Raw genomic sequence first — 22,488 nt, forward strand, 5'->3', positions numbered from 1 at the left:
AAAGATAGAGAGATGAGGTACAACACAACAGAGAACTTAAGAGAGATGAAGTAGTGAAATAGGGCTACCAAGAGGAAAGAGGAGGTAGGAGAGACAGAGGGAGATGAGGTGAAGAGTAAGAGTGAGAGAGGTAGATAGAGTAGAGCGGTAACAATGGTGAGGTCAGGGTGGGATAGAGAAACAGTAGAACAAGGGATAGATGAGGATTAAAAGAGTGAATTATAAAGAGAGGACCACATTGAGTAAGGGATGGGTAGAAAGAGAGAGTTTGTGGCAGACGTAAACAGAAGAATAAAAGAGAAGGATAGAGGTTGAGATAGAACAAAAGATATATAGAGGTGAGATAGAGAAACAAAGATCATTTTCCTAGAGGGCCCTTTGGAAGGGGTGGGTCAGGGCACTTGGCCATCTGGTAAAATTTCCCTGCAAGAAATGCATTCCTATTGTACTATGTACAGGATTATGGTCATTGGGTTTATTATACAAAAGATCTCCTCCTAGAGAGATCTGATATCCCATCTGTTTTTCACCGGATTGACTAACTACCAGTCCTAACCCAGCAAGAGGAGAGGTCTGCTGCCTCAGAGTGTTTGGTGTGCAGGCCCCAGAGCTGGCCTGATCTTGCCCATTGCCTTTCTTGGACAACCACTGTGTCCATCCAGGGAGATGTACTGTAATGCACATATCTCTGCTTTTAGATTTTTTGGGGGGGAAAACAGCAAACCTGAACTGCACATGTAGCATAATCTGTACACTTTTCAGGAGCAGTTATGATTCTGTCCAAATACATATAAGGGCAAACTTGAAGCCTATATTACAGGAGAAAGAGAGTTGGAGGACACACCTCTGTCATAGCTTTTACATACAAACGTGCTCCAAAATCCTCCACCATACAATATAAATATCAAAGTTATCATCACAGTTTTGGGGTAGCTTTAGTGAGAGCAGGTACCACAGTTCAGTGGCATTAAATTCAAAAGCCCAACTCATTATTTATTAGCAGCTTCTGCTCAGCAACTTTCTTAAATTAGGTGCATTGGGGGGTATTTACAAGCCCCTTGCACTGTTGTTGCGTAATTGTTTGTGACGCAATACCGGCGCACACCTTTAAATCATATTTATAAGGCCACGCAAAGCCACTTTGTTGCTTTGAATAGTCTCATACCTGTGGAGTAAAGCAACACACCCCGTTCCATAGGTGTTGCAGTGGCTGTTCCCACCCAACACCTTCGGATTTTGATGCATCTCTAGATTTACAAGACCTTGTAAGCCTGGGGATGCCCCAAAACCTTAGGCCTCCACAGGGGAAGCTCAATGAGGAGAAATATAATTTTTTCTCCTCATTTGTTCCTCTTTCTATGTGCGCTGCGTTCTGCAGAAAACAGAGAAAGAGGAAAATGCCTCCCACGATTGGTTTTGTGCTGGAAGGTTTCACGTCCTTCACAAAAACAACCCTGTCGAAATGGCACCAGTTCAAGGAGAAAGGACAGGAATGCACCATATGACAGCTTTGGTGCATTTTTGCCCTTTCCCTTTGACACAGGGCAGCACAGCAGGGTGATTAGCAGGGCTGCTTCACTGCCATGCGCAAAAAATCCCATAAATGTAGGCCATAATTACTTATTGTTTGCCGTTTAGGACAGTTATGTTTAGGAGTTAGTACAGTTGCCCACTCTTCACTTAAGTATGTTAAAATTCCATCTGCCCGGCAGCTTCTCAACCTCTCCGTGTATAGAATAGTGTTGTGAATATTCCAGAACAAAGTGCCTCTCTGAAAAAAAAACACTACCAATTTGCAAAAATATCTTGAATTGAAAGCCTTTAAAAAGTTTTCTATCTTTGTGTTGCTTCCATTCACACAAACGCATATTCCACAAAAGCAGTATATTAAAATCTATTGTTCCACTTCTTTGTCAGAATTTAATGTCTCACAACTGTACAAGAGCTGCAACAAAGTATAAAACTTTGGCCCAGATTCTCAAAGGTTTAGCATTATTTTTGTAATGCTAAACCAATGCTAAACCTTTCTTGGGATTCAGAAACCAACGCAAAATGGTATTTGTGCTGGTTTGGGTGGCAAAGTAACGCAAAGCAGTGCAAAATTCTGCTTTGCATTACTTTGCTTCAAGGGGGGATTCACGAGTGGTACATGGGTGTACCCATGCTACCGCCTATGCTTTTTGGCGCTAACACTATTCTGAAACATCAGAAGAAAGGGTTTAGCGCATAAAATGAACGCCACTGAAAAGCAGGTGTTGAATGGAGAAATGATTTTACATCCCCCTACTTTTCCGACTTTGCATGTGTGCTGCACTGTACAGCACACATTCAAAGTACGGAAAGCATTTCCATCGTCTATGCATTGTAACCTTCCTGTACAAAACCTATGCCAGACTCAAGCAGACACTGAAGCACTACAATGCCAAGGTGTGTGCGTGGCGCACAGAAGCTGAAATCAGTGCCGGCGCTAGGAAGAGGGGAGGAGAATGCCATATCTATGTGAATATGGCTCTTTTCTGCTCTCTCCTTGTCACGTTTTTTTGGCTGCTGCTCTGCACTGTGAGACACCTTTCAGAATCTGGGCCTTTGTGTCCCAATATGGAAATGCGTGATTAACATTCTATCACTGTACAAAAACAGAACATCCACTTCTTGGTCAAATGTAAACTGAACCAATTATGAAGGAATGGCAGGTACTTCAGTGGCAAGAGAATTCTTCATGGAATATCTACATCATATCACACAGACAACTGGAGAGTGAAACCAGGCCTTTCCAAAGTACTCTCTTTTTTAGCTAACAACTAGAGAAACATCTGTATTTAGCTCTGTGTGTGTGGCATATGTAGCCATTAATTTCCAGAAGGCATTCACCCAGAACTTTGCTGAAATCAATGGGATGGATTTATGCTTTCACTTATGCCTAGGTTTACTGTTTTTAGGATTTATGTTTTTGTTTTGCTCGTAATAAATATTTATTTGCTTGGTCATGTCTGTTGAAACACATGTAATACATTTCACCTAAGTCAAGGCATATATGCACATGGACAAAACAGTTTCTATAAGAATAATATTCATTCTAAATATTGCAGAAAATGTCTCTTCAAAAGTATCTAAGCATTTTACGGATTCAATTTTAGGTTCAGATCATGGAAACTATTATCTGAGGATTTTTTTAGCTGCTTATAGCGGTAATAGAATTTTTTTTTGAAGTTGTGACTATTGACATCGCTTGTAAGTTGGAACAACTGTTGTTAAAAAAAGAACGTGAAAATGAAATAATTCTGCAACCTGGGAAATTCATTTATACATTTAAGGAAGTAGTAGCTACCTGTGAAAAATAACCAGCTTTTCTACTTATAGGTTGTAAGGCTAAGCACTTTGTAAGTAAACACATGCACCTACACGCCTGGACAAGTATGCAGGCTCAGAGGGGACTGTGTTGTCTGACTTAGCTTTGTATCTGTACACTGGTAACCCTGTCTCTGATGGGCCCTGACCAAATTAATATGATTTTGATTGGAAGACAAAAGGGATTACACAGTAGCATGTTTATTCACTGTGCAAATTGTGTTTCAATTTCTCAGGACTAGATTTTGGTCAGAGTCAGTGCTCTGTTCACAAATCTCAGAACCGAATTATGAGGTATGTTTAGTCACATCTGGATTTGTTCACTTGTTTGGTAATTTGGCATGTGTTGGAAAATGGTTTATTGGTAAGGGCAGGTAGTTACCTACACTTAGCAATAGGCCACTAACCTCCACTTAGGTCCAGTTAGGTCTCAATAAATTAAACCCAGCTCAACCCTTGGGAGCTTGGCAATGAGGGACAAGGCTTAACTTAGGAGACAGAGTGTAAAGCATTCAAATATCACAAAACAGTAATTAAATAAAACACAGGAAACAGTTTAAAAATCAAAAAACCAATTTATAAAAATAGATTATATTTTTATCTTTAAAATGACACAAAAACTAATAAAAGCGGATAAGGGGAACCGGAGATATGAATTTTTAAAGAATTATTGTGTTTTTAGCGCCTAGGAACAAAAAGCGTCAATCGGGTCATCTGGTTGCACCTCGACCGGGACAAAGTCAAAGTTTAAGGCCGACCGCGATGGAGCCCCGCTCAGCTACAGGCCGCGGGACGCCTCGGTTAAAAGTTTACCTTCACACTTAGGTGGTCATTACAACCCTGGCGGACGGTGTTAAAGATGCGGTAATACCGCAAACAGTCAGACGGACAAAAAAAGGGAATTATGACCCTGGCGGAAACCGCCAACAAAGACAGCCACTTTAACACTTCTCCCGCCACGGCGGTACAGACAAGCAGCGCGGCGGTCACCGCCAACAGACAGGCGGGAGACAATGTACCGCCCACAGCATCACAACAGGCCAATCCGCCACCTTTTCCGGGGCGCATTCACCGTGGATAAAAACACGGCGGAAACAGCTTTTGCTATGGGAAAACGCTCACCTTAACATATCCCACGAGGAACGACGACTCCATGGACCCCGAACTCCATATACTACCTGCCCATGTCTTTCTGCTCCTTCACGACCAACAGCGACGTAGGCGCAGAAGATACCGGTGAGTACAGCACCTACGACACGGGGGAGGGGGGAGGCAAAAGTTAGGGGGACACCCACCAAACACCCCCATCCCCACCCTCGCATATTACAACATACACACCAATGAAGTCACAAACATCACAGTAACAACCCACAATTCCCCCGGAAGAATGCAAAGACAATGCGAATTTCGGTCAAACTTTGTAATGTGCCAATATACATATCATACAAAAATAAACAAATATATGTATACTAAAATCACTCTTATTTACATATATACAATCCGAGAAGTAGTGCAGATATGTACACAACAATGTCCGTGCACAAACAGTCCAAAAATGCATGGGCGAGGCCCACAATAGATACCTGACCAAAATCGGAGAGAACACTGCCGGGACATAAGATAGAAACACTACAGGCACCTCAGGGGGAAGGGAAGTGGGGGCACCTCAGCCACATAAACGCAAAGCCAGATCCACGACGGGGCTCCATGCCCATTGATGTATCCTGGGGAGTGCAAAGCCACAGTCTCTCAAGTCTATACAGTGAGTGGGTTGCCCACTGTTCAATCCTGGGGAGTGCAAAGCCACAGTCTCTCAAGTCCATACAGTGGGTGGTTTGCCCACTGTTCAATCCTGGGGAGTGCAAAGCCCCAGTCTCTCAAGTTGATGCAGGTCCATACTGATACTGGGGGGTGACTGGTGCCTAGACCGGATGAGTCTCCCCGTGAATGGTAGTGTCCTGTCACTGTCCCAGCTGCACATGGGATAAGGATGCCTGATGTGGTGGGCCATTCATTCCTAACCGGTGCCTTGCCCTCTTCAGCGGTGCTTTGACATGGCGGTCTTTGCCCTCTTCAGCGGTGCTATGACATGGCGTTTCAGGACTGTTCAACGGTGCTTTGACATGGCGGTCTTTGCCCTCTTCAGCGATGCTATGACATGGCGGTCTTTGCCCTCTTCAGTGGTGCTATGACATGGCGGTCTTTGCCCTCTTCAGCGGTGCTATGACATGAGGGTCTTTGCCCTCTTCAGCGGTGCTATGACATGGCGGTCTTTGCCCTCTTCAGTGGTGCTATGACATGGCGGTCTTTGCCCTCTTCAGCGGTGCTATGACATGAGGGTCTTTGCCCTCTTCAGCGGTGCTATGACATGGCGGTCTTTGCCCTCTTCAGCGGTGCTATGACATGGCGTTTCAGGACTGTTCAGCGGTGCTTTGACATGGCGGTCTTTGCCCTCTTCAGCGGTGCTATGACATGGCGGTCTTTGCCCTCTTCAGCGGTGCTATGACATGGTGGTCTTTGCCCTCTTCAGCGGTGCTATGACATGGCGTTTCAGGACTGTTCAGCGGTGCTTTGACATAGCGGTCTTTGCCCTCTTCAGCGGTGCTATGACATGGCTGTCTTTGCCCTCTTCAGCGGTGCTATGACATGGCGGTCTTTGCCCTCTTCAGCGGTGCTATGATATGGCGTTTCAGGACTGTTCAGCGGTGCTTTGACATGGCGGTCTTTGCCCTCTTCAGCGGTGCTATGACATGGCGGTTCTGATACGGACATTGGTGTGTGGCATGACGATTTCCACACTGGACATTGGTGTGTGGCATGACGATTTCCACACTGGACATTGGTGTGTGGCATGACGTTCCATCATTGCCCAGAGGGGCTGTGGCATCCTGGCCCCGCCTGGGCTGTGACTCCGGCGGTGGTCTCTGGACCAGTGATGATACTTGAGCCCTCCTGGGCTGTGACTCTGGCGGTGGTCTCTGGACCAGTGACGATACTTGAGCCCTCCTGGTCTGTGACTCTGGCGGTGGTCTCTGGACCAGTGACAATACTTGAACCCTCCTGGGCTGTGACTCTGGCGGTGGTCTCTGGACCAGTGACGATACTTGAGCCCTCCTGGGCTGTGACTCTGGCGGTGGTCTCTGGACCAGTGACGACGGTGCTGGCGGTTGTGTCTGGACCGCCGGAAATGATGGCAAACTTCTCCGCCGTGACACTCACAACAGGCTGGGCAGACTTCCTCTGGACCTTCCCCACCTTTTTTGGAGTTACAGCTGACTCACCAATCGCCTTCGATCCCATTTCACTTGTTGTCCCACCAGGAGTCTTGCCACGGTCCCGTCGTCCACTCTCCAATTTCGGAGCCTTTACAGGGGGTGGGCTGCCTGTGCCTTGGCTCCGGCTCCTACTGCCTGCCATGGTGGACGGTGCACTCCAAAAACCTTGAACAGGCACCACTGGTCCTGGAGGCTTTTTGGCTGAGGTGCTACGACGGGACTGATGAATTGGAGGGGCGGGGTGGGGGCAAAAAGGTCAATTTGACAGAGGGACAGTTTCTGACGAACACTGGGATGGGTAGCCGGAGGGGGTCTGGGAGTGGAGGAAGAGGAGGTGGTTATAGGAGGTGTCACTTTAGCTGTTTTGGGTGCAGGTGCAGGTACTGGAGGCTGTTGTGAGGTGGATGGATGTTGGGTGAGTGATTGCCGGCGTTTGGGTACTTTGGGAGGGGGCGTCACAGACACACTGGGAGAGGACCCAGGGGACGTGTAAATGGCAGTGGAGGTGGTGAGTGCAGGTAAGCGGCGTGTGGTGCTGGGTGTCCTGGTGCGAGTCCTAGTGCCTGTAGATATGGTGCATGCAGGTGTGTATGTAGACGAGACTGGGAGGGAGGACGGAGAAGAGGAGGAGGGGGACACATTGGAGACAGTGGATGTTGCTGTGTCTGTATGGGTGTGATGCTTGTGTGAGTGCTTGTGGTGTGTGTGGTGCCTATGTTTGCTTGAGCTACTTGGGTGTGTTGACTTGTCTGCATGCTGGTCTGTAGGTGTGCTTGGGATGGGCTGGGATACAGGGCATTGGGTCTGGGTGGAGGAAGTTGGAGGGGGGAGGCTGGACACAGGGACGATTGCTGCCATCAGTGCTGAGGCCAGAGATTGCAGGGTTCGCTGAAGGGCAGCCTGACCAGAATGAATGCCCTCCAGGAATGCATTACCGTGTTGCAACTCCCTTTCTACACCCTGGATGGCATTCACAATGGTAGACTTCCCAACAGTGAGTGACCTGAGGAGGTCAATGGCCTCCTCACTGAGGGCAGCAGGGGTGACTGGGGCAGGGCCTGAGGTGCCAGAGGTGAAGGTGATGCCCACCCTCCTGGGTGAGCGGGCACGGGGCGAACGGTGAGGGGCTGCTGGGAGGGCGGTGCTGGTAGGGGGGGTGGCGGCTGTACCTGTAGAAGTGGGGCGCACAGATGGGGCCGCCACCACAGGGGACCTCACATCGGCGTACGAGTCTGTGTCGCTGGTTGGTGATCCGGTGGCCGACGTGAAGCTCCCCTCGTCCTCCGTCCCACTGGTGTATTCAGAGTCTGTGGTGTGGCCCTCCATGGCCATGTGGGATGCAGCTCCCTCGTGCCCCGGTGCCACTGTACCTCCGCCTGTTGATGCTGATGTACAAACGGACAGGGAGAGCAGGAAAAGGGGGGGAGACAGAAGAAAGAGAGTTTTAGTACATGGCATACCGCTACCGTTGGCGGACAAGACAGACGCAGCAGCCCCATGCACAACGCCGCGATCCTGCCCTCTGCACATGCAATTTCATGGATATGGGCTACATGGCAATGCTGGAAATCTGCGCACATGGATGCCATAGGGGCAACTATACCTCAACTTGCTAGTTTTCTGAGGTGGGGTACAGTGCCACATGGCCTACATTACGGAGGGGCCTTGCCTAACTAACTCGCCCTGGCCTATGGACACCCACAGCCCACCTCCCCCACCCACACACTGCACGCAAAGTCCGCAGAATGAGTTTGTACTCACCCTGCTGTGAACACCTTAAGCGCCCATCCATCTCCGGGTAGGCCACCGCCAGGATCCGGAACATCAGGGGGGTCATGTTACGACGGGCACCCCTCCCACGTTGGGAGGCCATCCCCAGCTGAGCCTCCGCCGTCTTCTTGCTGCAGCGGCAAATGTCCTTCCATCTCTTCCGGCAGTGGGTGCCCCGTCTCTGGTGGGCCCCCAGGGTCCGGACGTCCTTGGCGATGGCATGCAAAATGTCCCTCTTCTGGTGGGCGCTGACCTACATGACATGCACAAGGGAAGAGGAACAGTCATTACCAATTGCACCATCAATGTGTGTGGCCCCCTCCATACTCTGACCATGTGGCCCATTTATTCCCATGCTTTACTGTAGTATGACTTCTACCCCTTTCCCTCTTCCACCCAGCCCTCTCCACCCAGGCCTAGCCCCTACAACGTGCTCCCTGTGTACTAACCTGTTGGTCTGGAGGACCGTAGAGTAGCGTGTACTGGGGGAGGACCCCATCCACAAGTTTCTCCAACTCCTCCGATGTGAAGGCAGGGGACCTTTCCCCAGACGCAGCAGCCATCGTCGCTTCCAGACCGAGGTCACAACAGCACTAGCAGTGTAGGTCCTCTCCTGTCGAAGGTCAGGTATCTAGTGATTGAAGAGATAGAAAATGGCGGTGACGTCCGCGGCGGTGACGTCCGCGGCGGGGCGCATCATCACCGCCGGCGCACCTGTTCATTGGCTCCTGGGACCCATCGGGTCCATTGTTAACCAATGCAGCATTGTGCCGCGCTCTACGACCGCCTACCGCGACGGTGTGCAACGCCAGCGCTGTTACCCCACAATCCCATTGTCCCAGTTTAGAGGTCAGGCAGCCGCCATTTCAGGGGCCCACATGGATTCATTTTCAAATGCGTCACACATACTGAGGCCTACACTCAACACACATACAGGAAGGGTTTATTGTCTGGGATAGTCTTGTGTGTGACTGTGGGTACATACCTGGAAGAATAGTGACTGTTTCTTCGCTGTTGTCCTTCGTAGGCACCGTCAGCTGGGACATATGAGAAGATGGCGGAATCCGCCGGTGTACCGACCGCTGGTGGACCTGTTGACAATGGAGGAGCGACATTTAATCGTGACCTACAGGTTTGACCGTGCCACAATCCAGGAACTGTGTACCCAGTTGGAGCCAGAGCTGATGTCACCAATCCACCATCCAACTGGAATCCCCCCTGACGTGCAGGTGCTGTCAGTGCTCCATTTCCTTGCAAGTGGGTCATTTCAAACAACAGTGGCCATGGCATCAGGGATGTCCAGCCTATGTTTTCCAACGTATTGTCCAGAGTGTTGTCTGCTCTGCTGAAACACGTAAGGAGATACATCATTTTCCCTGAGGTGGAGGATTTGCCTACAGTGAAATGTGACTTCTATGCCCTTGGACATATCCCCAACGTCATAGGTGCCATTAATGGGACCCATGTAGCTCTGGTCCCCCCTGCAGGAGTGAACAAGTGTACAGGAACAGGAAGAGTTATCATTCTATGAATGTCCAGATGGTGTTTTTGGCAGACCAGTACATCTTGCAGGTAAATGCTATGTTCCCTGGCTCAGTGCATGACGCCTACATCCTACGCAATAGCAGCATCCCTGATATGATGGGTGAACTCCAGAGGCACCGTGTATGGCTATTGGGGACTCTGGTTACCCCAACCTTTCGTGGCTATTGACCCCAGTGAGGAATCCCAGGACCAGGGCAGAGGAACGGTACAATGAGGCCCATGGGCGGACTAGGAGGGTTATCGAGCGCACCTTCGGCCTTCTAAAGGCCAGGTTCAGGTGCCTCCATATGACAGGTGGATCCCTATTCTGCTCAACGAAGAAGGTGTGCGACATCATCATCGCCTGCTCCATGCTCCATAACTTGGCTTTGCGACGCCAGGTGTCTTTTTCTGCAGGAGGATGATCCAGATGACGGTGTTGTAGCAGCTGTGGAGCCTGTGGAGCCTGTGGACAGTGATGATGATGAAGCTGAGGAAGACGAAAACGACAACAGGGAGTCAGTCATACAGCAATATTTCCAGTGAGACACAGGTGAGCACATTTTCTATTTTACCTTTACATTCACTTTCACACATCTACCTATATCCTGTACCTCAATTTCACTCACTATTTGTTAACTGAGTTGTCCCCTTCCATTTCAGTTCCACAAATGTGGTAACCTACGTGTCAACTGTTTGCATCCTTGAAGGGCTTGTGATGTGTGACATAGGTATGTTAGTCTTCCAATGGGTAACATATTATGCAAATGTAATTGATTATACAGATTTACAAATCATTGACTGACTCCATTTTTTTGGGTGTTTGAAAGGTGTTTATTTAAGTGTACAAAAATGAAGGGGGGTTGTTAAATGGTGATGGGTGATGGTGGAGGAATGTCCATGGCAGAGTCCAGTCTATTAGTCTCACAGGTACATTGCACATCTGGGCATTGGAAGTGGAGCTGGGCCAGTTCCGATTTGGGCAGGGTAAATAAGTGGGACAGTGGGAGGACTATCAGGGTGGTCTTATTTCCTGGCGGGGGTCTTGCCATCTTGCTCTGTCCTGTTCCTGGATCTCAGTGCCCGCTTGCGTGGTGGTTGTCCATCTGCAGGGGGTGGGGTGCTGGTCTGGTGGTCCTGTGGTGGGACGTCCTGTCCACTAGCACCAGCGGAGGTGGTGGGCAGTTTGTCGTCCTGCCTAGTGTTAGGGGCCCCTTGGAGTGCCACAGTGTCCCTCAAGGTCTTTTGAATGTCCGTCAGCACCCCTACGATGGTCCCCAGGGTGGAGCTGATGGTCCTGAGCTCCTCCCTGAACCCCAAATATTGTTCCTCCTGCAGACGCAGGGTCTCCTGCAACTTGTCCAGGACCGTGGCCATCGTCTCCTGGGAGTGGTGGTATGCCCCCATGATGGAGGAGAGGGCCGCGTTGAGAGTGGGTTCCCTTGGCCTGTCCTCCCTCTGTCGCACAGCAGCCCTCCCAGTTCCCCTATGTTCCTGTGCCTCCGTCCCCTGGACCGTGTGCCCACTACCACTGCCCCCAGGTCCCTGTTGTTGTTGGGTTGGTGGGTTACCCTGGGTGCCCTGTAGTGGTGGACACACAGCTGATTGACCTGTCCTGGGTAGGGAGGTTTGGGCCTGCTGGGTGGGTGCTGTGCTGGTGTTACCAGAGTGTGGCAGCTCGGTGTTGGGCTGTGGCTGGGCAAGGGGAACCGACTGTCCCGAGGCCCACGATGGTCCGGGCTGGTCATCAAGATCCAGTGGGGCAGAGCTGCTATTGTCACTGTGGGCCTCTTCTGGGGGTGGAGTGGTGTTGTCTGGACCCTCTGGTGTGGTGACGTTCCTTCGGGTTCCTGCGGGGGTATAAGTACATGATTTTTGCATGTGTGTGTTTCATGGTGTGCAATGGTTGGGTGTGCGTGAACCCCAGTGCAGGCATTCCTGTGGGGGGGGCTTGTGTAATGATGGTTGGGGGGTGTTCTGGGTCTGTGCAGTGGGCATGCTTTGGTGATGGGTGTCGATGCTTAGGTATGTCATGCAGGGCTTGGGTTTGGGATGGGTGGTTGGTGTAATGGGTAGATAGGTGAAGATTTGGGGTGATAGGGGAGGGTGTGATGGTGGGGGTGTGTGATATCATGCAGGTAGGGTGGGGGTTATGATAGTTAAGATTTGACTTACCAGTGTCCGTTCCTCCAACGACTCCTCCGAGGCCCTCAGGATGCAAGATGGACAAGACTTGCTCCTCCCATGTTGTTAGTTGAGGGGGAGGAGGTGGTGGTCCGCCGCCAGTCCGCTGTACCGCAATGTGGTGCCTGGATACCGTTGAACGCACCTTCCCCCGTAGGTCGTTCCACCTCTTCCTGATGTCCTCCCTATTTCTTGGGTGCTGTCCCACAGCGTTGACCCTGTCCACTATTCTTTGCCTTAGCTCCATCTTCCTGGCTATTGATGTGTGCTGTACCTGTGAGCCAAATAGCCGTGGCTCTACCCAGATGATTTCCTCCACCATGACCCTGAGCTCCTCCTCGGAGAAGCGAGGGTGTCTTTGGCGTGACATGGGGTGGTGTGTGTGATGTGTGGGGTGGTGTATGTGTTGATGAGTGTGGTGAGTGTAGTGGTATGTGGTGTTTTGTGCGTGGATGTTGTGTGGGTGATGGTGTGGTGTGCCTCTGTGTGGTGGGGTTGTCTATTGCTGTGCTCTCTCTGTTGCCTTCAACTCAAATTTGTGGTCCTAAGGGTTTGAGGGTGATGTGGGTGTGTGTTTTATATTGTGTTGGGTGTGTGGGAGTGTTGTTTGTATGTGTATCAGGTGTGTGTATTTGGAATTGTCCAATGTGGCGGTGTTTTGGAGATGTGTGAGTATTTTGAGCGCAGCGGTGTGTACCGCCAATGGAATACCGTGGTTGAAAGACCGCCGCGTGGATTCGTGGGTCATAATAGCATGGGTGTGTTTCTGTTGGCGTGGAGGTGGAGGATTTGTTTCTGCATGTTTATCACTGACCTTTGGTGTGGCGGTATTGTGTGGGTGTCTGAATTTCGGCGGATTCCGTGATGTGTGTCATAATAGCTGTGGCGGTCTACCGCGGCCGCAGCAGTGTATTGGCGGTCTTCTGCACGGCGGTAAGCACCTTATACCACCAATGTTGTAATGACCCCCTTAGTCTCTTTTCTGATTTTTTTTTTCAGCGGGACAAACCTGCCAGAACAATCCGACCTCCTGGAGCCCTTCTACGGATACCCGTCGTGGGAATCCTCGGTGGAGATTTTTACCTTCGGACTTAGTTGTTTTTTCGAGGTGAAAATCCTTCGACCGGGGTAAACCTGGATCTTGATCCGACATCCCTGGAGCCCTCCTCGGATACGCTGGCTGAGAGGTCCCGGTAAACTTTTTACCTTCTGATTTAGTCTCTTTTTTGGAGAGTTTCTTTACTGGGACGAACCTGCAAATCAGGCCGGGTCGCGGTTGAGGCAAACCGGCTAGAGTTGCAGCGGCGGGTCGGTCCCTCTATGGAGCTTTTTTCAAAAGTTCTCCAAACTCTCTTCTCCCAGATGTTCCTTTAAGGTTCCTTTGGGGTCCACAGCTCACCCCAAGGGTCCAGAAGCTCTGAGATGATCCTTGGGGGACTACAACTCCCAGAATGCACCTGGCGCAAACTCCTTTTCGGCCACTGGGCAGTGGTCAGCTGGTTGATTTCTTCAGGAGTTGGTGCAGGGGACTCTGGTTAGCAGTTTTTCACCTGTAGCAAACAGGGAGTCCCTCCTTGAACCAGTTGAAGCCAGGCAAAGTCCTTCTTGTGGTGAAGCCCAGGTGTGCAGCTGGTGCAGTCCTTTTGAGTGCAGGTTCCAGGTGCAGGCCAGGGGTTCAGCAGGGCAGTCCTTCTTCTCTTTTGGTTCTTCCTTGTTGGAATCTGATGGGGATCTGAGGTGTGGGTGCAGGTCTGCCAGTTTTATCCTTGCTCCTGGGTGAAAAACAGGGGGTCCCTGATTCTCCAATCAGGTGCAGGGTCCTTCCCCCGTGATGACCACTTCCTGGGAAGTGTGGCAAAATCAATCCCAGGAGGCAACATTCTTCAAAAATCCATCATGGCTGAATCTAATTTTTGGAGGTTACATCTGGCTGAGCCCACCCACTGGTGTGGCTACAAATCATAAACACACCCCTCTCCTGCCCTCTCCTAATCTAATCAAGGGGGCACCTAGTTGTCTGGGCCTGCAGGATGTGGGGGTGTTGCTGGGTTGCTCCAAATGTCCTTCTCTGCCTTTGAAGACCAGTTTGGCAGCCCTCCCCCTTCCTGCCTCACCATCTGCTGAGGGGAAATTCCCTCCCACAGGCACATCTCTTTGTGTGAAGCCAGGCTACTTCACACCTCATCAAGGCAGCCTGACCAGGCTGCCAGAGGCTGGCCAATCAGAGCACAGCAGCCAGGTTGTCACCGCCAGGAACAGGATGGCGGTAAGGGGTGTTGTGGGGCCCCTGGGGGCCCCTGCAGTGCCCATGCCAATGGCATGGGCACTGCAGGGGCCCCCGTAACAGGGCCCCACCAAGATTTTCAGTGTCTGCCATGCAGACACTGAAAATCGCGACGGGTGCAACTGCACCCGTCGCACCCTTCCCACTCCGCCGGCTTCCTCGTGGGAAGGGGTTTCCCGCTGGGCTGGCGGGCGGCCTTCTGGCGGGCGCCCGCCAGCCCAGCGGGAAACTCAGAATGACCGCCGGTACGGTCTTCTGGCGGTTCCCCTATGTCTACATCTATAATGAGATACATAAATATAATATCACGAGCAACCACATTTAGTGGCTGTCTCAAGCATTGTGACATCCACAGTGTACATATACTGTTTCGTAAGAATGGAGATGACAATGTAGTACTGCCCTCCTAATTTCCTAATTAAGTGTATCTCCTAGTTCTGAGGGTAACCAAACATTTGCAATTAGTTACAAATGAATACATCTTGGACACAATTCTTCCTTTGGTTGGATGCAATGACTACTACACAAACTAAAATAATTTCAGTTTAGTCATTTAAGTAAAATGTAATAGTTGACTAATGGTGCAGCACAAAGGATCAGTTGAGATCAGTTGAGGTTCCAATGAAACAAACAAAAATATGGCATCATTAAAAGTACAAAACCTATTCATACATTGTGTCCATGAATTGTCAATTTCAGTTCATGAATCCGATGGCATTCCACAGTTTTCATTAATGCTTACACATCTCTGACTCTTCTAAGGGACTTCATCAGTTTTACTCCTATCTATTTCTAGGTTCCTGCTGATAGTACATTCTAATGCCTCCGGATAATTTTATGAAATTTTCAGCTATTTTGCTAAATAAGCAATTAATCAGTTACTAAACACCAGGCTCAAATTAGGCCCCTTAGTATAGCAAGGTAGTTCCTTGCTCTAAGCTTAGTGTACAGAGCAGTACACAGTTGACCGTTCACAGCATTTAATGGAAGACCAAGATAACGAATATTGTCAGTACTGATGTTTTGGGTTTCTTTCAGGTCGCTGCATTGAGTTTTCCTGACATCATTTCAATTAATGTTTATCTTTTCTTAAATATATATTTGTTTATTTGGTTTATTAAAGCCCTTTAAACAATTGAAACAAATATACAAAAATATTATCATATTATACATTTTGAAAATATCAAGGATAACATTGTGATGCTTTAAAGGTCATTTCTCTGTGTGCATTCTTTCTAAGATTGCTAATATTTCACAATTACTACAACTATGAGATGTACCTATATGTCTACATAAATAGTAAATCCTCTCACTAATGATACCACTGTATTCAAAATAATGTATTAGTTGCTGATATGGCAGAGTGAGTATGGTAGGTGATCAGTCTATTACCTGATTTGTTCCCCCTACATACTGGTAAATGAACAAGTTGGAACAGGATAAATAATCTTCTCAAATCAGGATCCATTGCAATAACTTAGCACACAATACCCAGAAAGTTGCTATGTCTACATTGCACAACATTTTATATAATGAATGTCATTAGATCTAGTCCATTGCTAGTTTGGGTTCTTGATGACCCATTTAAGAGATGGTATGGCATTGTAAATCATTAACCAAATCACATATGTAAGAACACCAATCAAAATGGCATGATGAAATATGCAATTTCAGATTTAAATTAATTAACCCCAATAAACTAATACTCTTAGCCCTTCATATTGCAATGCACCCCTAACTTACATGGTCTTAGTTGAGCACAGGCCCATTTTCAAACTAATAGATTTTACTGGTTTGGAATTGCGCAAAACCAAGCCCTCTTCAATTTATCCAGCCAAATAAGAGGAGTTTGAGTCCAAAGTGAAGAGATATATAACAAAGAAGAGATTATTTTTGGCCCAGCATGCTATTCAAAAAGATGCTAACTGCAGAATTTCAACAAGACACCCATGATTGTCTTTGCTGTTACTCTCTTACCCAGCCTAAGGAAGTTAAACGTGCATACTTAAAAGTTTAGGTAAAAAGCCATTCACTTTTAGAGGAATATTATGCAAATGGAGAGGGGTTAAAAATAAAATGTGCACACAAAAAACTTTGTTTTGCTCCTTTAAAATAACGGCTTTGGATGTAAAAAACATTTATCAGCTGCTTATTCTGGGCAGTAACATGGCAGCTTCTTTTTCTTGATTCAGCAGTAATCCAGCTCACAACGACTGGTATGACATGAAGTGTGGATTTTTGTTTTTATAAAAGATAGTTTTGGGAATCACAAGGGTGAAAAACAATTCCTCCCAATCTTAAAGTTCTTTTAAGATAATCCTAGCGAAGAAGTTGCTAATAGGAAAGAGCATTTCTAGGAGGTGATGAGTATCAGTAGAAACCATTTCACCTTTTTTAAATCCAGGCACAAATATCCTTCCTTCATAGGGTTCTGGTTTAAGGCTGAGCCTATTCAAAATTGGCACCCACTGTGCTATAAAAGCCTTCAAATTCAATGGTTGTCCGTCTATCAGTGCGTACATCATGCCATGAGTCACAGATTTGATAAAGTATCAAGTCAATATAAATAAACTGGGATCCATATTCTTTGTGCACTATTACTTTGATTGATTTTTTGTTCTTTTATATCTGTCACAAACATTCCCTTTTCATATATGTGGGCTTGCTTTCCCTGATCCAGAGGTTTAACAATATCTTAAATAAATTTTGAAAATGTATATATGTGTTTTTATGAGCTAGCTAAAACACTTGGGACCAAATGTTTCTAACAAAGTGCTTCCTTTTTTAGAAATAATAATATTTTTATAAGTTATTGAATTTTATTACCTTTTACTTAGGTTATCCTGTATTAATCTTTTAAAGTCCATGGAGTGTCATACTTTATTCTACTAAATTCTAAATCAACACATTGGTATGCAGTTTCTAACTAATGTGACAGAAAGCATTTATCTTACCTGATTCAGAGCAGATGAGGTGACAACACATGGTCTATAGCAGCCTTTTAAGTTGGTGACCAATGGTTGTCAGTGAAAAGTTGTTTTTAAGATTGCATGAAGTTAGCAATCAAGTTAAAGATAACACTATTTATTGTTTGCACGTTCCTCCTACTCAAAAGTGGTTGGTAATTCCAAGAGGTTGGACTAAAGTAAAAAAAAAACAGGACAGTCACAATGAGATCACGTCACACTGTAGTGCCAAGACAACATGATTTTCCTTGCCTCTTCTCATAGTAGATAAATCACAGTTATCAAAGAGGTCTGACAGCCTTTATAGAAATCCCTACATAGACCAGTGTACTACTGAGTCCAGTGTGGATGCACTCTATGTCACTGAAAGTTAAAGATCTGAATCCAGTGTGTTCACTCAACGTCTGTTCTTTAAAAACTCTGATAAAAGGAGTACTGCTTCATTCAGTAAAATAGTCAGATTTTACCTGGTGTGGTATAACCTCCTTGGGTACTGAGGCAAATAGGGGTTACTTATATGCAGGTCAGAATTGTTACCGCAACACGTAATAGGTAGTGAAATCCTTTGGAAGGTATTTTGGTCACTTTCTGTTAGCGTCATCTATGCTTAGGTTTAGGGTATTCCTATGGGATCAAGTAAGTCCTAGGGCAGAGACCTGGAGACTATTGTGAATATGGACTGGTGCTCCAAATGCAATAGAATAATAAAAACAATTTGATGCAACTTTTCTATCCATATCCCTATGCCTGATTGGCAAGTCACCACTCTCGTAGTAGAATACCAAGTTGATTTGCCGTATGAGCTCGTTAAAGCCTTGCAGGGTACTTTATTCATTGACGTTTCTTGCAGCACATAGCCAATCCCCACAGTCTTCAGTGCTCAGAGGATGATGTGTAGTGGGATGTATTCTAAACCATTTCAAGATACTGCACTGGCTGCAGGGAGTTATGGAGAAGAAGTAAGTTGGACTAATTTTGCTGACGGTCCTCCAAGCCAGGTTGAGGCTTACAGTTCTGTGTTTTTTTTACATAATGATTATTGCTATATATATTCTTATAAATATGATATTTTCAGTCAGCTAATGGTACTTTCTGTGAGAGGGACATTCTAGACAGACAATCAACAATAATGATTATTAATTACTGACTTTTTGATTTAGTATCTGTAATTGCTTGCTTGATCAATCCTTTGACTATACTACATTCTCACAGCATTAAAAGATTTAAAGGTGGTGAATTTGATGGTTGATAAATAGAGGTTCTTTGTTACATACTTTTTTAACATTCATTGACCTTTTATTGTTTTTTAATTGATGGTAATAATGTATTTTTGATTAGTGACCTCTCTCCTTGAATTTCCTTCTTCTAGTATTCTGCAATCCATGCTTATCCACTTTCATACTGAAAGCAGTGATTCTGCTGTAAATCTTCTGCCTTCCTGCATTTTGATTGAACGCACCAATCCAAAACAAGCATAATCTGTGCAATCTGTTATTGCACAGATTGCTGTTGGAACACAGGTGGCAAACTAGTTTTTGTGCTGCGAGACCTACTTTGGATTGTGAGTAATAGGCTTGGAAAATATGTCTTTAATGAAACATGCAGCATCAATCTTCACTAAAGTCATCTGACTCATACAATGCAGCTTTAATAACCCAAATGGATGCTTCCCTCATATGAGTCCTTATTGGACTTTAGATACAGCTATATGGATGATAAACACGACAAGCATTTCTTATCACTTCGCGCTCTAAGTTCCTAGTACATATACAAATAACGCTTTGCTTACTTCTTTGTCCCACTTGAGGAGACTTTTTCAAAGAATTAAAATGAAAGGAAAGTTGTTGTTCCAAAGTCTGCTGATATATAAATACAAATTAACATCAGGCTATCCACTTATAATAAATTTACATGAAAATGACCATACAATAAATGTGAATTAAACTCCTTTACATTATGCTGAATCTGAAATCTTTCAATACCTATTTTGGGATTCCTATTTTATACATTACTGTTTATGTGTATATGTTTCAAAGGTTCACCTAAAAAAGACTGGCATTGGCTACTAATTGTTTTTGGCAACGTTTAGTTTGAAATGTCTTCTTCCATTATGCTGGCCTAAAATAGTGGTTTGGAAAATATCAAGTTGCTTGAGGCCTGAGGATATCAATGTAGTTAGCAAAAGTAAAAAAAATCTAAATCAGAATTTATAGAACTCAACTACTCACCCATAAGGATCTCAAAGCGCTAGTAGGTATGTAGGTATGTGGTGCTCTCCCGAAAAAAATGTTCTCCTTTATCCTTTTATATGCAGAACATCAATGATCAACAGAGCATGGTTAACCAATCTAGTGAAAATGCATTCAACATTCATATATGCCAGTTAAAGAGTATCATCTTGACAATAAGGTCTGGAATATGTAGATAAGAAGACATGCAAGAGTAAAGGTTATAGTGAGTCTACAAACTGAAAAAATATATCAACTATAAGAACAATATTAAGATTAAGGCGTATACGATTAAAACATGTTTTATTATTATTAGTATGTATGCCTTTCATTCTAAGTCTCTACCATCAATACCAGATGATGTTTCCCATGTTGCTACAACATATGCAATAAAGTCTGCACTGATATGGCTTTGAGACCCTGTTAGTGCGGCCTGGCTCTAGCAAAGGTTTACGAGTGGAAAGAGGTTGGGAGACATGGGGGTAGGAGGCAGGAGGCCCATTTTTAGCATTTGGAACAGGAGTGGGAGACCATGCTCTATACTGTGCCCATATTAAGGCATGGACTGATTATCTGGGGGCCATGCATAGCATACACTTGTAGCTGGGTATATGTGAATAACAGAAATATTTTTCACTGCAGGGTTCTGAATAACATCATTGAAAACTCAAACAATGCCCTTGTTTCTTTGAAGCCACTCAGAAAGCCTCAGTGAAAAATCCCTCTCATTCGCTGTTACACTTCTATAATTCTATTCTATATATAAACCACAGGAGCCTTCAGTCACTGCATGAAACCTCATCTCTATTTTCCTGATTACAGTAAAGCTGTGCCGTCTCTAGTCACATGTAAAAAGAAAAGCATGTAGCTGCTTCTCCAATGTAGTAAGTTATTATATTTGAGTAGTGATGTCTTAATACCTGTTTCCAGAGTGAGCAATCAAGGTGAAATGAAAGATTTACATTATAATTTCTGCTGCAGTTTAAACACGGAAAACAAGAAAACAAGAAACATTTGCTCTTATTTGTTTTTCTAAAATGATCAGCATAGGGCAACTTGTTTTGGCCCATTTCATACTTCTTTTTTGCGCCGCATTTGCGTCTTTTTTTGACGCAAAAGCAGCGCAAATTTACAAAATATAGGTGCATATTTATACTCTGTTTGCGCCAAATGTGAGTCAAAAATTGTGATGATCATTGACATGCAAGGTAGGCATTCCTATCCAAAAAATGACTTCAAGGCCTGTGCGCCTTATTTATACTCTTGCGTCATTTTGCCGCACAGGAGGGGGCGGGCCTTAAAAAACGGCGCACAGCCTGATGTGTGCAGTTTTTTAACGCCTGGGTGAGGGCAGGCGTTAAGGGATCTGTGGGCTCACTTCCATGGTCTCAGACCATCGAAGCAGTCCACAGGTGCCCTTCCCTTCCCCCAGGGACACCCCCTGCCACCCTCCCCCACCCCAGGAGGACACCCATGGATGGGGGGACCCATCCCAGGTAAGTACAGGTAAGTTGAGGTAAGTATTATTTTTTTATTTTTTTAAGTGGCATGGGGGGCTTACTTTGGGCCCCCCTACATGCCATGGGCCCCAATGGCCATGCCCAGGGGACAGAGGTCCCCTGGGCATGGCCATTGGGCAAGGGGGCATGACTCCTTTTCTTTGCTAATACAGGAGTCATTTCAATGGGGGTTGTGCGTCAATAAATGGCGCAAGTCCGGTTTGAGCCATGATTTTTTACTCAAACCTGACTTGCACCATTTTCTGACGCACAACCCCTATTTTCCCCTATGCCGGTGCTGCCTGGTTTGAGTCATTTTTTTTACTCTGACCAGCCCGCAGCTCCGGCTAACGTCAATCCTTAAATAAGGCACCCGCATGGTGCGTAGGAATGGTGTTAGCCGGCGGTAAATTTTATGACGCAAACCAGCGCCGGCACTGGTTTGCGTCAAAAAGTATAAATATGGGCCATCATTGTATTTTGTAAGTTTGTGCCACATTTGCGTCAAAAAATGACGCAAATGTGGCACAAAAAAATTATAAATATGGGCCTTAGTTTTTACATGCTATACAGCCACACATGCACAAGAAAATCTCTCTGAATGATTCTACTTAACTGGGCTACAACATCTTTTTAAGTTGACTTACGTTAAATTGATTCTACTATCCTTTGCAACAAATTATTAACTGCTCTTTAGTGTGCTCATTTGTTTTTTTTTTGTCTGCAGTCAAGGATTTATGCAGTCTGTGAAACTGATGCTGGACAATGTATTTTATTTACAACCTGTTGCTGTAAGTTAAAAGCATATTGAAATTCACCTCAGAGCTTTAAGGACTTTTGCCTTCAGCCTTTTTTTTGTTTTGTATTTCTTTATTGAAGCTTCACAAAGCATTTCAAAGGGAAAAACATTGAGGGTGGCATAAGACATCAGAAATACAATAACTAAACCAGTACATATCCATAGGCACATTGATCACAGTGCAGTAAAGATACACAGCTCTCATCATATAATAAGACTAAGGCTTAATGCTTAAACTGTAACTTATGTCCCTGAGAGGTCTCCGGGAACATCGGATCGATGTTGAAGGAGGAGTCACATTGGGTTGTGCAGGAACAAGCCAAGGCATAGGTGCAGGGGTGGAGGAGATCAATCAGTGAAGAGGTCTTGGTATCCATGTGTGTCTTCCGGGCGAACGACTGAGGGAGAGTGGGAGGGGGAAAGAGAAAGAAAAGGGAAAGGGGGGAAGGAAGTAAAAGGGCAGATGTAGAAATGAAAGGGGGTAGGGGGACACTGTTGAGCCTGACTGTCAGATGAGCCAGGAAGTATAACTGTATGGGTAGATGGATTGGGGATCTAGGGTTGGTGCACATCTACACGGAGGAAGGGTGCCCAAGTGTGAAGGAAGGTTT

The sequence above is a fragment of the Pleurodeles waltl genome, chromosome 3_1 (genome assembly GCF_031143425.1).
Source record: "Pleurodeles waltl isolate 20211129_DDA chromosome 3_1, aPleWal1.hap1.20221129, whole genome shotgun sequence".
NCBI classification, from domain to species: domain Eukaryota; kingdom Metazoa; phylum Chordata; class Amphibia; order Caudata; family Salamandridae; genus Pleurodeles; species Pleurodeles waltl.